The sequence below is a fragment of the Ceratotherium simum genome, chromosome 10, assembly GCF_057802395.1.
Source record: "Ceratotherium simum simum isolate JZ-2026a chromosome 10, ASM5780239v1, whole genome shotgun sequence".
Taxonomy (NCBI): domain Eukaryota; kingdom Metazoa; phylum Chordata; class Mammalia; order Perissodactyla; family Rhinocerotidae; genus Ceratotherium; species Ceratotherium simum.
The window spans coordinates 32,695,004-32,715,172 of record NC_141909.1 but is presented as its reverse complement, the minus strand read 5'-3'; the positions used below and the strand labels follow the sequence as shown (position 1 = coordinate 32,715,172).

At 37.5% G+C, this 20,169-nt stretch overlaps 1 protein-coding gene across 1 annotated transcript in view; it reads left to right on the top strand.

Moving 5' to 3' along the window:
- The window catches only part of LMO7 (LIM domain 7), a 196,769-nt gene that overhangs the window by 101,387 nt on the left and 75,213 nt on the right, over nt 1-20,169 (top strand).

Below are 20,169 nucleotides of genomic sequence, written 5' to 3'. Positions count from 1 at the left end.
TGAAAAGAATTCCTGAGAGCCCGTGATTACTGAAAAATCCTTCTTCTGCCTTCTTCTGTTCTCATTCCAAAGCAGACTATTTAAAAAATAGCTGAGGGACTGTGAATGTGAAGCTGTCTGTAATCAGCATGTCATGGTCTCATTTTAAATCTTGATACCAACCGAAACGGTAGTTGATATTTTTTTTTTTTTTTTTCCCCTATGTGTTTGTTTATTGTTGTTATTATGGTAGTTGATATTTTAATGCTTGCCCAGCACGGTAATGTTTGGTTGCTAATGGTGAAGATTCTCATTATGCTTATAAAGCAAACTTAGAGGTTATATTATAGCTTACAGAGTAAAAAGACTTCTTTTAAAATATTTTTTTTTTACGTTTGGAATTAAGACATAATTACTAACATAAAAGTGAGAGTAGGACAGTGGTAAAACAGACTTTCTTAATATTTGGAAGGCAGCAGTGCCTGGGACCAACATATAGTGCTAATGACCTTGTCAATTGTGGCTGAATTTTAAAAATGAACTGTTTTTCACTATTCTAATAGTATGGATAAGAAAGTGAAAGTGGGGGGTGGTGAAAACATGTGCGCAGGTGTTTCTGTTGGGTTTTAGGTGGAAAATGGTGTTCATGTGTGAGTATATGGTTTCAGGAAATCTGGTTTTAAGCTCTTGTGGGATTTTTTTTCCCCTACAAATTTGCTTTCAGTGAATCAGAATAAACTCGTGTTACCAGATAAATGTGACAGGAAAATGATTTAATTTTGAAGTGGCTACTTCCGTATCATAATGGCTTTTAAACTTAATTCACCTTTTTCCAGGGAAGAAAATAAACACTTTATTCTATCTATAGAAATAATAGAAATGGAAAAATTAGTTTCTGCCAATTCAAAGATTTAGTTTATGGTTAATATCCCTGTTGTAATAGCTTCAATAGTTATTAAAAAATTGACTGTAAAATCTTAAATATGGCCAACTTTTTTTCTAAAGAAAAATAACCCTGTATATAAATATCTTTTATAGTACACATTGTCTTTTGGCAGTGTAACCTAAAGTCCCAGGTAGAGTCAGTCTTTTAAAAGTCTAAGTATATTAATATTTTTAAATGAACAAGCCATTTTGAACCTATATGCTTCTAGGTCTGTTGAAGAAGCGTTTCTAGATGACACAGCGATGATCTGTGCATAGCACAGATGAGTCTGTCCGCGTTTCTGATTAATCGAAAGATAGTTGAGGAATCCTAAGTTTCATCGCCAGAATGGCATGTTTACTTCTGCAGTATGCAAGGTCATGTTTAAATTCCATGAAAAATAACTATCGGTAAACTTGTGTTTTTCCTAATAGACATAAGACCTATCTGTTGGGCAAAGAAACTTTTGACTTGGAAAGTCTTTTTCTTAAGTTGTTGCTGTCTATTAAGAATAAACATCTTTTCCCCTGAAAATCATACTGTTTTGAAACTCTAGCCGATATTTGAGTAGGCTGTGGACTAGGAAAAACGTGTTTGTTGGCTCCTAATTCCAAGGGTGCTCTGAGCAAAGCTTGCCTGGAGCCTATTTCATGAGATGCTGGGTCTGAAGTGTTTAGGAAAAATCAGTATCTGGGCTCAGCCTTCAGCAAAATTAAATTACTGACAACTGAAACTGGGAGGTCAAGTAGTTACAGCCATAGTGGGAGGTATGCAGAACAACTTGTTTCAGTGGAAACCACAAGTCCCTAAAAGCAAGGTGTGCCCAGGTAGTACTAGGGAGATCGCCAGAGCGAGAACCTTGACTCAGCTTGAAAACATTTCCTCTGATAATTCCATCTTGTTGAACCGGAGAGCACCGTGGTCAACCCTGAGTCTACGCAACAGAAGGGAGGAAGCCTTCCAGTTATGAAACGAGGAAGCTGGCAAATGGCTTATTTAAAAATATTGAGATATTTAAATATCTCAGCTCTTAAGCCTTGAGATAGCTTTCTTATAAAAGGAAGCAGATTTAAAGGAAAGCAAATAATTGCTTGCGTAATAGTAATGCATTTCTTAGTTCTTAGTTTTTGTTCTTATATAATGTGGAGACTCCAATAGGTGAAAAATCTTGTGCTATATGCTTATTGTAGCTTAAAGGACTTGGTGTTGGTTAGACCAGTGGTTCTCAACTGGGGACAGCTTTGCCCCCCTTGGGACATTTGGCAATGTCTGGGGATATTTTTGGTCATTGTAGCTGGGGTGGGGGTGCTACTGGCATCTAGGGGGTCAGGGGTGCTGCTAAATACTCTTTAATGAACAGAACAGCTTCCATAACGAAGAATTTTCCAAATCCAAATATCAATAGTGGCAAGGTTGAGAAACTCTGACTTCTTAGGCTTAGAATTACATACTTAGTTCCACTCTGCCAGCAAGATAATCATGTGGAAACGAGGGATACTAACAGACTTTTACGTTTTGCTAAAATATAACTTTTTACTTACTACCTTAAAATAATTTATTCAGTTCCATGTTAGTATGTTTGTCCATTTAAAAGGGACACACTCATAATTTGAGTGTACGGTAACGTGTGAGTACTTTGACATTATTTTGCTCACCTGTATACATTAAAATTAGCAATAATGTGGCAAACTACTTGACTATTTTAAATGCTCTATCAAAACTCAACTGCCAGGACTGCATTAACAGTTCATAGACCTGTTGTTCTTACTGCAAGTGCATTCTAAGATACACGTTTTCATGACTTGCTGAGAACAAGTAGGAAAGGACAGTTTATACCCTCCATGTTGGCAAATGTGAGGTATATTTTGTTAGTGGACAGCAAGGACAAAAACATGGATGGCATAAGGTGCTTTGCATAGAATGAGTGAGAATGAGTGGCAGTAGGAGAAGCAATTAATTTAAAGAGCCATTGCTATTGAATAATTTCAATAATGCAGACCCTAACTACAAAACCTTATTTTCCAGCAATATGAGATTTACCATTTAATCTGCAATAATAACTTTTCACTAGTCAAACAACTAGGGTACTCTTTATATTTCTGTAATTATACATATTAATATGTGATTGAATTTTCTAACTGAATTATTTTACTTCTTGCAGGAAGTAGTAGTTTGAATTTTTCCAAGTATGCTTGAATTCTGTTTATTTTGGGACTAAATATATTCAAAAGTCAGTTGATACTTTAATTTTGACGTTCTTGACTTTAATGGATGGGATCCATCTTTACTTCTTTTCTTCTCAACAAGCTAATAAGCAAATTTGTGACTTAACCTCCATGCATGATAGATTGAGGTAGAACTTATCCTAGTTAAGATGGTTACTGGGGCCATGAAATTTAGCTTCTGTATCAATAATTGCATCATTATTATTAACCGTTTACTAAATAGCCATACTGAGCTTAGGAAGCACAGACAATCCGCAGAGCTGTCTCTGCAGTCCTTTCTGTAGGAGAGTAAGCACTGTGGCCATAACGCCATGCCACAGCACACTGGAGAGCTCCTACAGTAAGTGTCATGGTCTGGGGCGGCATCTGGTCATTAAGAGGCACAGAGCAATTGGTCATTGTAGAAGGCACTCAACAGAGTAGCCCAGAGGTCCTGCATTGGCGGAATTGAAGTTGACATAAGGGTACGGTTGAACATTAAAGGTTTTAATTTTAAATGTCTAGCAATTTGACTCAGAGACTAAGTCCTGTATTTAAACCATTGCTCTAACCGAATTATATATTGAAATTTTTAAGCTGAGAGTTTGAACAGATTGTAAACATGTTTCTTCTTTCCACCCCCTTACCATTTCCAATCCAGTTTGTAGCATTTCCTTAGATACGTTCTGTTCATAATAAAATTACAGGATAGCAGTGCTTTTGAACACAGTATTTCAGTGATGCAAAGAAAAATTATTTTCTAGTACAGACTTTTTCAGTATTTAGGATATTAATATTTTAGGTGTAAAATGTAACTTTAAACGTTGATATTGACTGAGTTTAAGAAATCTATCAAATGGAGAGTACAGAAATCAAGTATCTTATTTTTACACATGCTGGTTGCCAAAGGAACAGTAGTTGGAAGCAAGATTAGTGTTAACATATCTCCCTTGTGAAAATAAAGAAGGCTCAAAATGATATTTTAAGGATTTAACTGTTCTCTAAAGCTTCAAAAGGGTGCTTGATTTCTGCGGCAATACTGTAAGGAATCAGTTTCCCAGATGGCACTCTATTAACAGTCTGCCAAATTGGGCTTGAGATGAGAATGTGTATATGTGTATTTACTTAAGGTTTTTATTCATGTAAGTAAAATATATACTTACTTTGAATTATGTAACTTTCTCCTCTTTTCTGATTTAAACCTGGTTTTACCTTTTTTTCAGATTCCTGTCTTTCAAATGAGTTTCTCAACATCTTAATTTGTTTAAAAAAGAAAGAAAGAAAGAAAGAAAAAAGCAAGCTTAATAATATCCAAGCTTGGATCTGTAACTTGAGCATGGTGACTTCCACCTGTCAATTCATGTTACTATTTTAAAATGTTCCCTTCCTACCAAGTAATTAGAAGGGAGTAAAACAGAAAGGAAGTTTGCACTGCACACATAAGTTATTCTCTAGTGTTAGGTAGTTACCGAAAGGGGGAGTTTTTTAATTCTTTTGGGTTGCTGAGGCTCTGTTTAAGGCCAGAAGCAAAAATGTATGCCCACGTTTTCAAATATTCTTTAATTGCAAAATTTGAATATCTAAGTCAGCTTAGCTGCAGAGAAAGGTTTTGGGATATGAGGCAGGTCTGATGCTGGGACAAGCTAAAGAATAACTGAGGGTTTATCTGATATTTTTTTCTCTCTGTTTGTAGTTCTTAATTTATTTTTTGGATAGATAAACAAGTTTCTGGATGCTCCCTCTTTTTCTTCAGCTCTCCACTCCCTTAAATCCAAAAAGCCATGGGGCCTGATTGTGTCTTGGCTTGCTGGGTGAGACTTGATGTTGTAGACTTTTCTGGCCAGGGTCTTTGTCTTCAAAAGTAATCTGACCTATAGTCATTGCTCCAAAAAGTCTCACTTGGCAGCTCATCTGATTAGCAGTTATCATGGGTCAGTTCATGGGAGGATGGTAGAATTTGCTTCTGCTTACCAGATAGCATTTATTTTATAACGAGGTCCTTCAAAGGGTTAAACCAAAGAGATAAATTTTTGTTGAAGGGATTCTTCTTTCAAATTATTGTCTGTAGGGCTGTCTATGTTGAATTAGTCAAACTTTAAAAAATTTATGCACTATAATATCTGTAGGTCCCATCAAGTCACTTTTGAAAATGAGAGCTTCACCAGCAACTGGAAATGTTAAGCATTGTTTTTCTGAGTTTCATGCTATATTCTGGTCTCATTTAACTGATTATTTGTGTGAGAGTATATGTGTGCTTACATCTATTTCTGGAGCTACAGAATAGAAAATGGCGCTTAATACAATAAGGGGAAATTTTGGTTTCAGAGAAGTCATTCACTTGTTTGTCGTATACTAAGTATTGATGCAGCATCTTCTCTGTGGCGTATACTTACACAAACATAAATTAGATGGAGGCCTGCCCTTAGTGGGGTTCACATTATTGAAGGAATGTCCCCATAAGTTCAGTTAGAATACATGTGATAAGACAAATGCACAGGATTCTCGGGGAAAATAGAGATAACCAGATATTTCAACTTTTTAATGAGGAAACACTTCTGTTTGGAGGTGACATTGGTTTCTCTTCTGGGCTTTCAAAGAACTTCTTGTTGTCATCTTCATCTAATTTTTCCCTAGACTTGAAACTATTTGATGGCAGGGACAATGTATTATTCCCTTTATCTCCTTGTTCCTCACATGTTAGGGGTTAAATGTTTATTTGAAAATTAAAATTTAATTATGAATACTTCCTGGAAATTTTAAAACCAGGCTTTATAGGTGGGAACTGACTTTTTTTTTCTTCTTTGCCAAGTCTTCCTCTTTTTATTCTCATCTTTCAAAACTTCAAAGCAGATCTGGCAAAGAAGTCCTTGAACTTTTGGTTTCAATTGCCTTTCACTTATCATTGCAGAATAATGATAAGGCATATTACAACATAATCTAACATTTATACACTTGAAAAAAATATGTGTTTCTTCTCAGTGTATGAGTAATAAACTAAAATTGGAGTTTTGGACCATGGCCTTTCAGAGTAGTTGGTGGACGTTTTAATCCCTATGCTGATGTGCAAATGATAAATACTGATACTATTTAACTGGCATTTGAGGAATGTTCTATGCTTATATGAAGTTTTAGAAACATTTTAATGTCTTCATATTATGATCACCAATCACTTTTCATCTTGTGAAATAAATCTAAGTGTATGCTTAAGACATTTGTGTGGGAAAATATGGTTATATGGGTAGTTGGAATAGCTTGTAGAAGCTCAAGGACAAGAAATAGAAATTTTTAAAAGCAGGAACCAATAGTGGAGGTAACCTTTGAGGAGAAGTCATTAAAATTACTTCAAGAAATTTTACCAAGTTTACAGTAAGCTTTGTTCCTTCCAAAGTCAAGCTACCTGCTCTGGTACCTTTTACATTTGCCTAACGTTAAACAATTAAAAAAAAAAAAGTCACAAAATACCTTTGACTTTGGTATGATAAAACTATTTGAAGACTATGAGCATGCGGAAACTTGATGATTTCTTAACAGTCATTTGATACTCCAGGCTGATTTTCTCAGTCACCTTCCCCCCAGGATGAAACAAGAAGTTGAGTCCATGTACATCAGTCGTTCTGAATAGATAAGCATCTTGGATGAGAGCAGGGATTTAGGTGTACTGTCATGGGTTTAATTCCATCCCATTCAGTTACTTGGTGGCTGAATGACCTTAGGTTACTTTTCCTCCCTCTGATCACTTTGCTTTTCAGTAGACAAGACAGATGTAATTGCTACTCTCTTGAAGCTTAGCAAATAATACCATTTAGGGGGTAGCCGTAACTTACAAGGGTGTCTTAATGATTACATCAAGTCAGATATGTAAAGTGTATAGCACCTGGCATATAGTAGTGCTCAATAAGTGGTATTGAATTATCACTGTGATTTTCATAATTTAGCTTTCCCTTCTTGACCATATGAAGATATGTGTTCCCTGCAGAAGAACATGGAGGAAAAAATCTGGACCCTGGCTACTTCAATTGTGATGATTAGCTATAGGCTCTTTATGGGAATTCAGGTCTTTTTAGACTGATCCTGTCTTTTAATTGGGAGTAGATATTAAAATAAAATTTTTTCCCTGACATTCATGTTTAGTCAACTTTTTACAGCCTATCTATTTTGCTAGCATAGCAAAGCTGGAAACCAGAGAATGGACAGCTAAATTTATTTGCTCTTGCCTCTATGTATTGGGACCAATACAGTTTTATTAATTTGAGACCTCAAGTTTCTGTGTATTTCCTGAAATACTGTAAATATTTTGATTTGAATCCATTTCTTTAAAAAGTGTTGTTTTCATATCTTAAAAAGCACGTCAAAAAAACGCTTTCGTGTAACCACAACCAGTCTACAACACAAATCCAAATCTAAAACTTTACTTTGTTTATGGGTTTATTTTTATTGTCTCATTCTATCCTTCATTTCTATGAAAAGTTTGTCATTTTGGTCATGAGGAGCATTATCCTTTAGTTAGGCCAGACCAGACACTGTTCTCTAAAAGGCTTCTGCAGGGCTTATGGATTTTCTTTTTGGAGTAGGTGTTCATAATCTTGACTTCACTGAACTCAAATGCACACTGCAGCCATGTTTCCCACTGGACAGAAAACTTAGCTGCTCCTTTTGGGCATCTTTCATTTGTTTTGTTCATCAAAAGGCTACTATACTAATAGCTTAAAAAGTCTAGATTATATTATACGAAATATTTTTTTTTTTTACCCTAGATACTAAAAAAGAGCAATAGGCACTGTTTGTGAGGTCAAAAGTCTTGCTTATTATTTAGTTCCAGTTGCACTTGCATACGATGAAAAAAGTCAACACTTTTGTGTTTTAGTCTGCTTTGACAGAACATTATAACTGGATTTTTTTTTTTTTTAAAGAAGTAGAGCCTCACTATCAAGTGTTAAATAGATTGTTTATTGACTATTATCTTTGAGTTTAGGTTAATGGATTAGTTATGATTTAGGAGTAATTGCCCTGGTATTATTTGTTATGCTGAGTGGCCATCCCAGGTGGGGTTGGCTGCTGATAGACTTAGTCTTGCATTTCTCAGAGGCATACCTTTCTGAGTATCCCGACTGAACTGGGAGACAGGGTGATGTGTCATCACTTTTTCTTTTGAAGAGCTTAGTACCATTGCTTCAGACACCACTGACCGAATATGCACTGGAAACCTAAGAAAACATGTTCTAAAAGTGTTACTGAAAAACCTTTAATTTTAAGGAAACATAAAAAAGTGCACTTGCTGTATAAATTTAAGTAACTCAATGTTATTCTTAAACATGAATGATAGTGCAATAAAATTCCATTCAAAAAAGAGTAGATTAAAAACATGCTATGAACACACTTCAGGTAAGCCAGTTTTTCTTAAGTTAAAAATGGAAAAAGTGGGGGAGTCTAGTCTCCCAAAGAGAAGTAGCTGCTTTGAATTAAGCTCTGTTTGCATTAATTGCTATCAGTTTAACAAGGGTTTGCTCACTATGCTTTGAACAATTTGGGGGAGAAATCCCTAAATAAATGTGAAGAATACCAAGTATCACTGCTATTACATTTTGCCATTTCATTACATTATAATAACATTGGCTTTTTTGAAATATTTTTGTTCTGTTTTTTTCTTTAATTTACCAAGATATGGAAATAATCAAAAGAATCTATATCTGGGTAAACAGTTTGGCTGACATGCTATTAGATTTCTTTTGGCTTAATATTGAGAAGGAAAAATCTCTACTAGGTATTATCTCCGGCTCTATTTTGTGTATAATAGTGTGTATTCACCTATAAAATACTGTGTGATAGAGCACACACACATTAAATAAGAACATATGTGAAAATTTATATAAGCCTTCAAAGAGTGAGGCACCAGATCCTGAGGGTCCCCAGATCCTTGTCTTTCTTAGTGATGAACTCATTTCGCTGTAAGGGCTTGATTCCTGTCTTGGAGGAGAACTAGTAGGAGTATTAGAATTAAATGTGGGTGTCCAGACCATGCCATGTCTCAGATTAAGAAATAGAGCTCTTTGGGGCTGGCTTGGTGCACAGTGGTTAAGTTCGCGTGTTCCGCTTTGGCAGCCTTGGGTTTGTGGGTTGGGAACCCAGGCGCGGACCTACACACCTCTCATCAAGCCATGCTGTGGCAGCATCCCACTTACAAAATAGAGGAAGACTGGCACAGATGTCAGCTCAGGGACAATCTTCCTCAAGTGAAAAGAGGAAGATTGGCAACAGATGTTAGCTCAGGGCCAATTTTCCGCACCAAAAAAAAGAAATAGAGCTCTTTGTCCTTTCTCACTGTATTTTCCAATCTCCTTTTCATTCTACTTACAAGAAAGAGGCAAAAAGAAGTCTCTTGATTAGAGACTCTGACATCCATTGATGCAAACCTTGGGCTGCTGGAGCCACAGATGACTGCTTCTAGGATAGATAGAAGCAGCACAGTCCTGACAGCCTGACGCGGGTGAGTGGGTATATGAGGCTTAGTATAGGGGTGTTGAGTCTTCTCACCTGTACACCTTTTATCTTGTGGCTTGTCAACCACATCTTTTGGATATTTAATATTCACCATGTACAGATCCTGAATCCTGATTGAGTAGAAGAGGACCAAGATCTCGTCCTCTCCTACCTTGATCTTAAAATAAAAAATGGAGATGAAAAGCCGTAGGTCTTAATGCTTGGTTTTGTGTCTTAAGGAGCATTGGAACGATTTGTAGTTTATAACTCTATGGGAGTGCTGGATTTACAGTGATTAGTAGCTACTAGGGAAGGAAACCAGTGTACCAAAGTGTCCAGGGTATTTCAGAAATATGCCTATCACTGCTATTCGCTTAGGTTTAGACAAACTGGATAAGAGCTCTCAGGCACTGTCAGGTGTTTAACATTAGTTATTTCTAACCTAGTAACAGCCCAGCCGGGTATCTCCATTTTGCTTTAGATGCCTGAGGTGAAATGAGTCAAAGAGTAACTTGCTTAGCTATTTGACCTTGGGCAAATAATGGAACTAGGATTTTAATTCAGGGGGTGTCTTAGCCTACAAAGCTTGGACTCCTTCCACTGTTTAACCACAATAAATAGTCTAAATAGACTTATATCAGCAAATTTTTAAAGGCTGTTTTCTTTCTAGTGCTATGTCACTGAAGTTGTCGTGAGTTGCTTTTTAACCAGACCAGCTGTACCCAAAATGGATTTGTGTATATGATTGATATTACCTCATTTGATATATGGCAGATATATCCAAACGTATCTTTGCATTATGATTTAAAAATTTTTTCCTAGTTTGTGAGTGAAGTAACTTCAAATAGATATAAGACTACAATATGCCATCAAATCTAAGATCAGTGATTATAAGACCTTAATTTTAGGAATGTTAAATGAGCACGTGTGTCTTAGAAGAAATGCTACATGTGTGGGCTTTTAACACTGGCTAGTTGAGAAATAACAGAGGATCTGGATTTTACTGATATGTGCACATAAATGCCTTTGTAGGTTTTATGAGTGTCATGCAGATATTTATGAATGTTCAGTTGTAGTTGCCATGATAATGGAACATTCCTATTAAAGGCTAAGGATTGTAAAACCTTATAACCTAAATTGCTCAGCATCATACTACCATACTTTGACCTTTATAGCACTGGTGTGGAACATATCTTTTAAAAATAGAACTGGTAAATATATTTTATTTAGAATAATTTCCTATTTACCAGTTTTTGAGGCTCTAGTTTACTTAATCTTGTTAAAACCAAACTAAACCATGACTCCCTCATCCAAACATCCTTGGCTGGGAATAAGTGCTTATTAAAAAAATATAAAATGGTATATTATTTTTGTTACAGCTTGGGTCATTATATATTAAATCATATACAAAGCCTTAATGATTAATAATTTGAAGTCCTGTTTGAAAGCCCAAACTATAAGCAAAAAGATAAATTATAGTTACGTTATCTAATAAAGAAGAAAAATGACTTCAGTACATTGCCCAGAGTCCTATCAATGTAGCCATTGGAGGGTTTGAAACAAGTGGTAAGCATAGAGCATCAAGTGTAACAATAAATAGCACAGCCTAATTCCAGTAAGATGAAACTCCTCTCTCATTGCAGAAAAAAGAGTGAGGGATCAGATAGTGACTGAAAAGCAAAGTCCAAGAAATGACTCAAGCACAAAAAAGAATAAAGCAATCAACTAAGAGGAAAAAAAAAAAAAAAAAAAGAAACACTTTCAGAATTCCTTTACCAAGACTTAACAATAAATGGAGTGATCACTTCTCTTACCGACTTGTTAAGTCCTTTCTTGCAAGCAGTTAAATGTAAACCATCAGGAATGATTGCTTTTCATTAGTAGGAACAAATATTTATTAAACTTTTGTTTTGTGATTGTGATGTTTAAGAGTACCAAGACACATGAAACTAACCATAGCCCCAGACAGATTTCTTGGAAAATCCAAGAAGAATACAAACAAGGACAGTTCTCCTTTAAATAGCTAGTGGGATGGCTTAGATGCAATAATAGAAAGCACTTGAGTTTTAAGGCCGTTAAATATATAAAAGAGGAAAAATACCGCTTTTGAGAGTAAGAGTGGAAAGAAAATAACATTTTAACACTTTGCTTAATGCCTCATATAATTTCATGACTACTTCATAAGATAGAGTGGTTGCCTGAGTTTACAGATATGGAAACTAAGGGTTCAGTGGCTTGCTCAAGGTCACATGCTTAGTGCAAGAGGGAACCCTCATTATGACTCCAAATCCAGTGGTCTGTTATAAAATTCTGCCTCTAAGTGTGTCCTAATGAAAGATATGATGATTGAGCAAAGGAATTGTTTTAATTTAATTAATTAATTTATTTGTGAGGAAGATCAGCCCTGAGCTAACATCCATGCTAATCCTCCTCTTTTTGCTGAGGAAGACCGGCTCTGAGCTAACATCTATTGCCAATCCTCCTCCTTTTTTTTTTTCCCCCCAAAGCCCCAGTAGATAGGTGTATGTCATAGTTGCACATCCTTCTAGTTGCTGTATGTGGGATGCGGCCTCAGCATGGCCGGAGAAGCGGTGCGTCGGTGCGCGCCTGGGATCTGAACCAGGGCCGCCAGTAGCGGAGTGCGTGCACTTAACCCCTAAGCCACCAGGCCGGCCCCAGGAATTGTTTTTAATATGTATCTGTCAGACATGAGCTCCATGAAATTGGTTGGGTAGGAAGGAAGTTCTGGAGATAGGGAGCAATTTGTAATTTTTAGAAGCTATGAGTGAGAAATTACCCAGACTTGCTTAGGAGTTAGAGTGCTTTAAGCAATTGCTTCTGAAACTTCAGTGTGCCTATAAAACACCTTGAGATCTGGTTCGGATGCAGATTCTGATCCATTAGGTATAGGCAGGACTTCTGATTCTGTATTTCTAGCAAACTCCTAGGTCATGCTAGTGAAGACCACACTCCGAGTAACAAGGATTTAAGCAATAAATGATAGTGAGGGTTTAAGGAAGGTGTTGATGGAGATGTAAGGCTTGAGTGTGGATCTAAAAGATGAGTAGGAGTCGAGTGAGAGGTAGGAGACCACTGCAGGAAGACTGGCCTATCCAAAGGCACAGGGGCAGGAAGCTCAAATCAAACATTTTACAGAGCCTTCTACATGTAAAGGAATGAGTAAAGTTAGATTAGATCTCCACTCTTGAGGCCTACATTTTTTTGGCGGGGGGAGGGAAAGCATAAGTCATGAATCTCGTCTACTTTGGCAAATTGGAGGCAGGATGACAGGTAGGTCGGGACCAGCTGGAACGGTACCTCAAGTATCCTGGCGAGGGAGTATGTATGTATGTATGTATGTATTTATTTATTTAATTTCTTGAGGAAGATTGGCCCTGTGCTAACATGTGTTGCCAATCTCCCTCTTTTTTTTTTTTCTTTTTCTTTTTTTCTCCCCAAAGCCCCAGTACATAGTTGTATATCATAGTTGTAGAGTTGTAGCTCTTCTATGCGGGACGCTGCCTCAGCATGGCTTGATGAGCAGTGAATAAGTCCGCACCCAGGATCTGAACCCCGGGCCGCCGAAGCGGAACGTGTGCACCCAACCGCTGCGCCACCCGGCCAGCCCCATGGCGAGGGAGTTTAAACTTGATCTCATCAGTAGTGGGATTATTACCAAAAGCTTTGAGCAGAAGGTTAAAATGTTAAAAGCATAGATTTAGAAACATGGGGTAATGAAGTGGTATATAAAATGGATTGAGAACTAGCTTGGAGGCTGGGAGAGGTGTTCAATTGTTGCAGTCCATGAGTATTTTGATAAGGTTGCCAACTGCTGAAAGCAGTGAAAATGTAAATAAGGAGAAATGCCCAAGATGTTTGAGGTAAGATACGATGGGGGTTGATTAGAGTGAAGGGGCAAGAAGAATCAGCTTTTGAGCTTGTGCAACCATTGGCAGAAACGGGAGAGGCAGCCAATTTTGGGGCAAGAAGGAAATGAGGTTTTAACACATTGTGTTAGGTCAGTAGAGTATCCAGATGAAAATGTGGGAGTTGTCAATGTATGTAATCAGATATTATGGCTGGGTATGTAGGTTGGGAGTCAAATGTGAAGAGATAATAGGCATTTGTAGGAAAACAGAGCCACGCTCAGGCAGGAGGGTGGAGAGAGAGATGGCTACAGACTCAGTCTTCCCTTCCACTCCTCCTCAGTTGTCCATGTAAGTGTGCGTCTATTTGAGTGCTCTGTTCCATTGCTCTGTGTACCTGACCTCCTGCCGGGACTGCATACTGTCTTGTTGTAGCTTTAACTGTCTTTTTTTCCTTCTTTTAAATTCAAATAGAAAGTCCCTCCTTTTGTTGAAGTTCAAAATGTGTTTTCTGTAGTGCCTTCTGGAAATGTTAGGCCTGATTTCCTGTCCTTGGAACTACTTTGCTTTGGAATAACTCGCAATGGCAATGTTACTCCTTCAAGGAAAGACCGTGGACTTGTCCCCTGGACCCGGTTGGGTATTTAAATCAATCTGGAGAATCTGGCATCACTGTATATCCTAGCCTTGGAGTCCTGAAATCGTAAATATCACATTTGTGTGGTATCCACAATCTGGGCCAGTGTCAGCCATACCTAACCCCACTCATTTGCTTTGTGCATTCCTCTACAATGTGAGCACAAATTGTCCCTTGCTTTTCTCTCCTATTGTCATCTTTTAAATTTAAACTCTGCATCTCTTGTAAACAACTATTCAGACAAGAATACATACGACCCCCCCACAGAACAGACAGTTTCAGGCACATTGCATCTGAATTCATACAGCAGAAATATATTTATCTCCCTGTTTCTGCATACCCCTGCAAAGCCTACTCCCAAACAACGCTGAAAATAAACCCATGGAGTCTGCAAAGGGACGCCTGAGTCAACCTGACACAATTTTATAACCAAAAACTGCTTCTACTTCTCTCCATCAAGGTTGGAAAAATAACAATCTTTGAGGGCATTTGATTCAATAAATAAATGAATGGATGAAATGAAGGAGTTTAACAAACATTTGTTGAGCTCCTATATGCCTGGCACTGTTCTAGGCACTGGGGATTTGGTTTCATGGTGAAAAGGACAAAGTTGTGCCACTCTTGGACATATGTTCTAATAGGGAGGAGGATAATGAATAAATATGAGATAATGTAAGGCAGCGATAGGACTATGAAACAAAATAAAGCAGGATGCGGAGAAACCATGTCAGGAAAGTTCTTTTGGATATGAGAATTCAAGCATATTTTTAGATAAAATTCTACATTCAGTAGATTTTAAAGGCACTAATAAAACTAGCTGTTGGGATTAATGTTCTATTAAAATAGAGTTTTGGTAAACTTATTTCCTGAAAAACGTTCACTGAATTGAAGCTTTAGTGGGCTGCAAAGTTAAGGAGTCAGAAAGGAGGCAAATTAACTTCTGCAGATGGGGGTGCCCTTGTGTGTGGACATATGAGGCTTTCCCTCCTCTCCCTTGTCCTCCTGGTCATCAGGGCTTGTATCTTTGCATTTAGATTTCACCCTCACAAATGAATTGAGGGTTCAGTTTTTGTTTTTCTTGTAAGGTTTTTTTATAGTTTGAATTCGAAGAAGCTCGCCTTTATCAGATGATTAAGTGCTTATGGTAATTTGACTATTGATTTTCATAAAGAGACTTAGTATTTTGTCTCTTACTCTCCTTATATCTTCTGTGTATACTTGAACTGTGCCTTCTCATTCTTGAACCCAGCGTGGCTCCCACTTGCCCACCATGTTAAGTTCAAGCAAATGCCCGGATTTTTATGGACTTCTGCCACTTGATCGCTTGTTGCCTATCTACCTGCATTTTTATTTCCCTACCACACAAGCTTTGTCAGCCAGTTAGGCCAGCTCCCTCTCTTTTGCCTCCCCTAGACGGCTATTCTTGCAGGCTCCATCTCGCCTCATTTAGGAAGCTCTCCCTCAGTAGGAGACGAAGCCAGATGCCTGGTTACTAGTCCCCGTTTGGCCAATACTGAGTGTATGAACTTTGGTCAGCTCCCTTATCTTCTCTGTCCTTTAGTTTCTTTACCTGTAAAATGGGGGATAACAAGTAGTACCTACTGCATAGAGACCATTGTGAGAATTAAAAGAATTGTTACAGGTAAAGGGCTTAGATGCCTGACACATAGCAAATATTCATTATATGTTAGCTATTTTATTATTAGTTACTATTGATACTTTGATTCTGTGCACAATCTATGTCATGGCTTTTTTTCCCTCTACTTCTTATTTTACTTTTTCACCTTTTTAAACTCCTAACTCTTAGTATACCCAGGGCTGGATTGAATTAGAAATACTTGGTGAATGATGATCAGGTAAGAGCATGAACGCTATGGAGGGTGCAAAGAATACTTGGGGTCGGTTCTTGTCTATTTGAATGAAATGTGTGAGAGGAGGGGATGGACCCAAGGTGCTAAGAGAAAGTGTCACTGAGCTGCTGCTTTTTTCTTGACTTTTTTCTCTTAGGTATGGATTAATTTATGGATTTGCTCACAGCAATCTTTTTTTTTATTGTAGTAAGAATACTTAACATGAGATCTACCCTCTTGACCAAGTTTTAAGTGCACAAGAGAGTTAACTATAGGCATAACATTGTAGAGTAGATCTCTAGAACTTATTTATCTTGCATAACTGAAACTAATATCTGTTGGGCCTGCCTGGTGGCCCAGTGGTTAAGTGTGCGTGCCCCGCTGTGGCGGAGTGGGGTTCACAGGTTTGATCCTGGGCACGGACAGATGCACTGCTTGTCAAGCTGTGCTGTGGCCGTGTCCCATATAAAGTAGAGGAAGATGGGCACAGATGTTAGCCCAGGGCCAATCTTCCTTAGCAAAAAGAGGCGGATTGGCAACGGATATTAGCTCAGGGCTGGCTTCCTCATGAGAAAAAACAACAACAACAACAACTAATATCTGTTGAACTGCAGACACCCCCCCAGTATCTGGCAACTACCATTATACTGCCTGTTCCTATGAGTTTGACTATTTTAGGTACCTCATTTAAGTGGAATCATGCAGTGTTTGTCCTTTTCTGAGTGGCTTTTCTGAGAGGCTCTGTCCATATGAGAAAGAGCAGCATATGTGGAGGAAGGAGAGGTGTGGCAGAGGGACTAGAGTGAGATTCCCTTTGCCAAGGGAGAATGGTGTGACCCAGGTGACATTCCTATAGACTCAATGTGTGCAACATAAAATAATGGAAGAGAAAGGACCTCTAAATACTCTTACCCTTATATATGAACAGGAAACTTTTTTTTCTTCTTTATTGTTCTTTGATATTTAGAGTAAATGAAGAACTATATACCAATTAAATGTAAATCTTAAGAAATAGAAGCCTGTAGATTTAGGGATAACTGATCATGGATGTCTACACAATGCTTGGATGTTTTGATTACTATAACAATTGTAAACATTTGGATTTATTTTCTATGAACAGATAATACTCAATAGTGTTAGAATGAAAAAGATGAAAACAAAATGTTTGTTTCTACATCTTAAATCTAAAGTACATAAAATTATTGAACAGCCCACTAACAATTTATTCTTGTTTTAATCTAGTCTATTATTAGGAATGATTGTTTTTACTGTTTCCTTAGACTTGCTTACAAGTAGATAATTTGTTCTCTTAATTTTAGAACCAGTGTATTAAAGTATAGAAACAGGAAGAATATTATCTCACCAAGAAATTAGTAGTAAATCCGTCTTGTCTGAGGGTCTCAAGTCTTACTGAAATTAGTCCATTCATAAAATGATGAGAATTATGGAAGCAGGAATAACTTACCTTAGATAGACTTCTAAATATTCGTTTCCCCCCCAAATACATTGTTCATCATTCTCTTCCTCCTACCCAACTCCTAAGAAAATAATTCGACAGTCTGGTGTTTGATCCCTTTCTTACGGTCTATTGAAACTTTACGAAGAAATTTGGGGTTACATTACTTGAAAGCTTTTTTATTATGTCTGAGGATTGCTTTTGTGGAATAACTTTGATAACTTACCAATTCTTTGCTATCAATTACCTCATTTGTGATTTTGAGAGAATTTTTAATTTCATAAGACTTCTAAAAATTGACATTTACGAGGAGGAGGAGATAAATATTCAAAGTTGTCAGCCTTCAACTCTGGAGCACATTATCTGACAATTACAATCAAGGTAATACATGGGAACATCTATTTATATTAGTTTAGAATGCTTAGTCGTGTCATATAGTGAGTATTCATTGTTTTACTCGACCTTACCAGAAAGGCTTTCTAGGGAGACGAGTAAAGCTCCATGTTGCCTTTCATATCAGTTTTAAAATTGCAGTAGGAATTGTTAATTTGAGAAACTTATTTTTAAGGAATATTGTTTTTTAAAAAGGGAAAAATCAGAATATCAGAGCTGAAAGGTGCTAAAGAGATACTTTCCTCTGATGCAGTCCTTTCACAGAAGGGGAAAAGGTGGCCCAGAAGAGGTCAGGGGGCTATTGCAAGGCCGCCCAGTTTGCTAAGACAGGTGCCCTGGCTTCAGTTCTGCCTCCTGGTTTGGGTGCAGTTATTTCCACTGTACCTTACTGCAAGCTCAACCAGACCAGCAAAAGACTCGAACAAGAGTAATATTTCATTTCACCTAGCTTTAACCTCATTTCCTTTTTCAATGAATGTCTATAATATTGGTACTTTATCTACATTTTAATTTACTACTCTATTTCAGATTTAGTGATCTGAATAAAATAAGGGCTAGACTTAAATTTCAAAGGCAACTACCTGCTTTCACCAGCAGACTGGAGTATGTTCACATTATTTCACATTTTAGAATATAAAGAAGGAAGGTTACCAGTGGCAGTTTAATTTGTCTGTGCAGCCACCGTAGATTTTTCTTTATCCATGTTTTGTACCAGTTTTCAACAAGTTGGTCTGTGCTAGTGTGTGTTAGTGGTGCCTTACAACTCTATTTACACACAACTATTTTTATGGAAACTACTTTGCGATTACGATTTTGTGTGTAGGATTTTCTAATAAGGTGGCCTTAGATTTATGCTCATTTAATCTTTCACATTCAGGTGAATTATTCCAATGTTACTTAATTCAGACTTTCTTTTTAACTGGGGAAAACAAATTAGAGATTAAGTAATTCGAAAATGTGTCTAGGCTGGTTTCTCACCAATTACCCTTCTTTGGAGATGTAAAACAGGAATGCATGATATTATGAGGAAATTATAAGATGAATGCAACAAAAGTAACTTACTTTATCCTTCTGAATAGCATCCCTTTAAAGCTGGAAGTGGTTGACTTTTCAGAAATCTTATAGAATAAATCAATTCTATACTTCTTGAAGCTTTGTTCTGTGGACTCAAGATGCGTGTTTTTTATGCTCAGCTGTTCTCTTCTGGATCCCATGGAACGTTGGTTCTTATAGAGTGTTAAGTAATAACTCAGTGACCTTCCTTGTCCTTTAGCTCCCTGGACCAAGACATCCTGAGAGCCAGCTCAGTGTATAGTGACAGCAGCAAATGGAGTGCATTTTTATGATGCTCTGTTAAGCACACCTAAGCACAGTGAAGCATGCTGAGGTTTTTTAGTCAACACTTGAAAGTCATTGGCAGTAGTTCCAGGCTTTTCACTGAACTTGAGTTTCTTTGTGCTTTTTATTGTTTGTTTTAAATTCTAGTGGGATAAGGCTAGAGGAATTATGTTTCAGTTTAACTTCCTTTTTCAGAGAAGTAGCTAAACTAGTTGAAGCTTTAGTTTCAGTTAAGATGTAGTTTTAATTTTAGTATATTTCTAGGGCAGTAGCTCTCAATCATTGGCATTCGTCACCATCACCTGGGGGTTCCTTAAGACACATATGACTGGATCCCTAACCCCAGAGTTGCTGACTCAGTAGGTATGGAGTAGGGGCTGAGACTTTTCCTTTCTAATGAGTTCTTTTTTTTTTTTTTGTAATTTTATTTATTTATTTATTTATTTATTCCCCCAAAGCCCCAGTAGATAGTTGTATGTCATGGCTGCACATCCTTCTAGTTGCTGTATATGGGACACGGCCTCAGCATGGCTGGAGAAGCGGTGCGTTGGTGGGCGCCTGGGATCCGAACCCGGGCCGCCAGCAGCGGAGCGCGCGCACTTAACCGCTAAGCCATGGGGACGGCCCTCTAATGAGTTCTGAGGTATTGTGGATGCTGCTGGTCTGGAGACCATGGTTTGAGAACCTCTGTTCTAGGGGATAAAGTAATGGGAACTACTGTAAAGGGAAGGTATGTGAAATTATTATCCTGAGAGTATTTTTACTTAAAGCCCCCAGTATATGAATAATGTTTGTGAAAAGAAAATGAGATTAGCCCTCAGAGTTCCTTTGGAGGTAGTGAGACAAATACACAGAGTATGCTAACGTCAGTAATGGGTACAAGTGGATGAATGATGGTATGGCTGCATATTTGCATGAGCTGTTAGGTCTCTAAATTGGTGGTGTCTCAGGTACATGGTGTTGTCCTATGGGAATTTCCTGAATATTGACATTTAAGAGTTAAATGTGTGACCGATTCTGGGAATTTTAGTCTGAAGGAATGGC